We start from the raw sequence: 4298 nt of genomic DNA on the forward strand, positions 1-4298 counted from the left end.
TTTGTGTGTGTGTACCATCAAATCGGATCTGACTGGTACAGGAGGAGATTGTCTCTCCTTTTCCAGCAGAGCATCTGGTGGATATTTTATTAATTTTAATGAACATTTACAAAGATTTTAGATTTCCATTCATTCATTATTGCACTTTTCTCCCTGCCCACCCCTCCCCCTCAGTTCGCTCCTCTCTTTGAATAGTAAAAGAAAAAATTCCTTCATTGGTATACAATCCCGCCGCCCACACACCCACCCCACCGCCCCGAGTACACTCCACTATACAACCTTAATTCTGGACTCTTGTGATAACCATAATACCTTATAATATATTGCTTTTAAACAGTTCTCTCCTTCATCTGTTTCAATGCAGTATACATAATTTATCCGGTTTTTCTCAGTCTTACCCCAACCCTGATGTTAGTCCCATTCTACAACAGTGGCACTAGGCAGTATTTGTCTTTTTGTGACTGAGATATTTCACTCAGCATAATTTCCTCCAGGCTCACCCATTTTGAATAATATTGCATGAGTTCCTTGTTTTTCAATACAGCGTAATATTGCATTGTGTGAATATACCACATCTTCTCTATCCATTCGTTTGTTGATGGGCACTTAGGTTGTTTCCAACTCCTTGCTATTGTGAAAAAAGCCACGATAAACATGGGTGTGCATTTATCTGCTTGGATGGCAGTTATGGTCTCTTTAGGGTATATTCCCAGTAGTGGAATTGCTGGGTCAAATGGTATCTCTATTTGCAACTTTTTGAGAAAGCGCCACATCACTTTCCACAGTGGTTGCACCATTTTACACTTCCACCAACAGTTAATAAGGGTTCCAGTTTCTCCACAATCTTGCCAGCATTTGATGATTGTTGTTCTGTTAAATTTTGCTATTCTTACCGGGGTGAGATGATATCTCATAGTTGTTTTGATTTGCAGCTCTCTTAGAGCTAGGGATTTTGAACATTTCTTCATGTACTTGTTGGCCATCTGAATGTCGTCTTTGGTGAAATGTCTGTTCATATCCTGTGTCCATTTTTCAATTCGATTATTTATCTTGTGGTGAAAATGAATGAATTTTTGAAGGGAAGTTTACATATTCTGGTTTTTCATTCATCTCTGTACATTTTCTTTATAACATAATTACAGTTTTATTCAGTCATTGTCATTTCTATGCATTTTAGAGTATTAATTACTATCTGCTAATATAATTAATTATGGTGTTTTATCAATATATTGTATATTGCCTTTCTCTTCACCCAATCTATGTAACCTTTTCCTTAGCTATTTGTAATGATGGCCTTACACCATAATAGCTCTTTTGTAACTGACTTCTTTTACTTAATGTATTTTAGGTACATTCAATGTTATGCAGTGTCTCATGCTGCACTTTTTTGGATTGTGTTGCTGACTTCTTTGTTTCATATGTTTTTCTGTGTAGAGTTAATTTTGTTCATGACTCCTTATTTCCTTTATTGCTTTATTTAGAGATTCTAAATCTTTATGATTTCCCTCCCTTTCTTTTTTTAATGTCATTTAATTGTATTTCAATATTATTTGTAAATTAGTTAACTTATTTTCTTTCCTTTTCCTTTTTTATTTCTTTTATTTTAATGAAAGTTTATGGAAATTTTGGATTTCCATTCATTCATTGTTGCACACTTTCCTCCCTGCCTACCCCACCCCCCAGTTTGCTTTTTTCTCTTTGGAGTCAAGGATTCTGAAGCTTCGTCTGACATACTTTGGGCATGTTGGCAGAGTAGAGGGGCAGCACAGGAGAGGAAGACCCTCGATGATGAATTGATTCTGTGACTGGAGTGATAGGAATGAGTGCGTTTGAGACGGCGAGGTTGGCACAGGATAGAACAGCGTTTCGAGCTCTTGTACATAGGGTCACTATGAGTCGCAAGCAACTCGATGGTATATAGCAACAACAACAACATGGAAATAGAAACACCAAAATAAAGGAGTACAGAAGGAAGGGGAATCTGAATAGACAGGCAAAAGAGAGAGAAGTCTAGCAAGAGAAGCTAGAAGAGGTGGAAGAAACCACCAACACCCCACAGTATCTATAAGAACAACAAACAAAACTCAAAAAATTATTGCTGTTGATCAGCTGATGTTCCAGTGGATTTTGGAGAACTATAAGTGCCAGGGGAGAGGATTGCCCATCTTTTGCCTACAGAGGTGCAGGTGGATTTGAACCACCAGAGAATTGCCACTTTAGGTTAACAACTCAACTAATTGTGGACTAAGCCACTAGAGAGCTCTGACCAGAGTGGGAAGACAACCAGCAACAAAGGATTTCAACCTGATAAAGAGATCTTCCTCAAAATTGTATTTTTAGGCTCTGAAAATAAAGGAGCCTGATATGGAGGTGTCTTTCTTTTTCTTTTTTTATTTTCATTCATTTATTGTTGCACATTTTTCTCCCGCCCCCCTCTATTTTCCCCTCCCCTGATTCATTTTCTTTTTCTAAATATTCGTTCATTGTTGCATAGGAGGTATCTTTCAATTGTCCTTCTATACTAAAAATGACTTTTCTATTATCTTTTAAAATAATACTAAAGAAAGTTAGTTTCTTAATGATTTCTTGCCCCTTTTAGTTGCCCCTTTTTTATTTGTGGGTTTCCCAATTGGGAAAAAAAGTGATGACTCTGGCTGAATGGAGGGCTCTGATGTTAATGCCCTGCTCTAGAAGAGACTGATTCCTGTAAAATTCTAGTATCTATTAGGGGTATATCATGATAGGTTGTGAAAAGATTGAGGTTGTTAACACTTTTATCTTATTCAGATCCACAGTCAATACTCTTGACACCAGCAGTCAGGAACAAAAGACAAGATGCATTAGGAAAGTTTATTGTCAAGAACGTCTCTAGAGTGCTGTAGAACAGTGATGTTAGTCTAAAGATTAAGGTGCAGCTGATCCAGGCCATGGTCTTCTCCATTACTTGATAAGCATCTGAGAGCTGGATGATGACTAAGGATGACAGAAGAATAGAAACCTTTGAGTTGTGATGCTCAAGAGTATTGAACTTACCATGGACTTCCAAGAGAACAAACAGGTTTATTCTGGAGAAGGTGAAACCAAGTTACTTCTTGGAGGCAAGATTTTGAAGCTCCATCTCCCATACTTTGGGCATGTTGCCAGAAGGGACTAGTCCTTGTAGAAGGACATAATGCTTGGAAAGATAGAGCATCAGCACAAGAGGGAAGACCTTGAATGAGATGAATTGACACAGTGGCTGTGGCAACAGAGTCAGCTGTGTCAGAGATGGTAAAGTTGGCTTTGGATAGGTCAGAGTTCAGAGCCATTGTTTATAGGGTCACTATGAGTCATAGTTGATGTGACAGCATATAACAGGAACGAGGAGGATGTTGAAGAACTACTTAAATTAGCTACTTGGGCAATTTGAAAGACTGAAAGAGAAAACTTGAATTTGTAAGATGGAGTCTGAACTTGCCCATCCCACCGTGCAGCGAAGCAGCATTTCAGTTCCTGCTAATCATAAGCCTCCTGTTCTGAATGTTAAAGCAGGACTAAGGTGAGAAGCAGTGTAAAAACCCACTTAGTTAGAAGGGAGTGGAATTCAGTCTGGAGGATAAATTTCCCAAGCAGCTTCAACAGGCATTCCCATATCATACAGCTGTTGTCACTGGAACAGTTGTGACCTCGGCTGTCCTGGTCTTGGAGCTTCCACCTTGAGTTCTGATTACAAGTTAAGCAGTTGCAGAACCTGTGCTCAGATACTCTAGTCCAATGAAAAGATTGTTCTCTGTAAGGGCTACCTCTCACTGCCTTCTATTTGGAACTGACTCATTGCTGACCCAACCCAGGATTTCTGGGCTGTATCATACAGGAGGAGAGTGCCCGTCTTTCTCCTGTAGAGTCACTGGTGGATTCACTTGACCTCTGGATTAGCAGCTCCCTATGGCCTATGGTGTCAGAGCTCCTTGTTAGGCCCACCAGCAGTGGTTAATGAAATCAGCCAAAGTAAAAGGAGTCTCTTCAAGGTGTTTTACATTCAGCAGGGAAAGAGTATTTTCTTGGAGGACTATCCTCTCATGCACACACTCTAGCACACACATACACACATCCCCCCAAAAGTAAAGCAAGATTTTTCAATCTTGTATTTGTTTATTATGTTGTTGTTGTTATGTGCCGTCGAGTCGTTTGCGACTCATAGCTACCCTATGTACAACAGCCCTAAACCCTGCTCTATCCTGTGCCAAACGCATTGCCTCTGACACACCCATCCCGATTACCCCAGTCACTGAATCAATCCACCTCATAGAGGGTCTTCC

General features: G+C 39.6%; 1 protein-coding gene across 2 annotated transcripts in view; it reads left to right on the top strand.

Annotated features, from left to right (window-relative positions):
• Positions 1-4298, top strand: part of CNTROB (centrobin, centrosomal BRCA2 interacting protein) — a 58015-nt gene that overhangs the window by 30947 nt on the left and 22770 nt on the right. The window lies entirely within an intron of this gene.

This window comes from Elephantulus edwardii, unplaced genomic scaffold (assembly GCF_000299155.1).
Source record: "Elephantulus edwardii isolate Elephantulus edwardi_28Jun2011 unplaced genomic scaffold, EleEdw1.0 scaffold00246, whole genome shotgun sequence".
Lineage (NCBI taxonomy): Eukaryota > Metazoa > Chordata > Mammalia > Macroscelidea > Macroscelididae > Elephantulus > Elephantulus edwardii.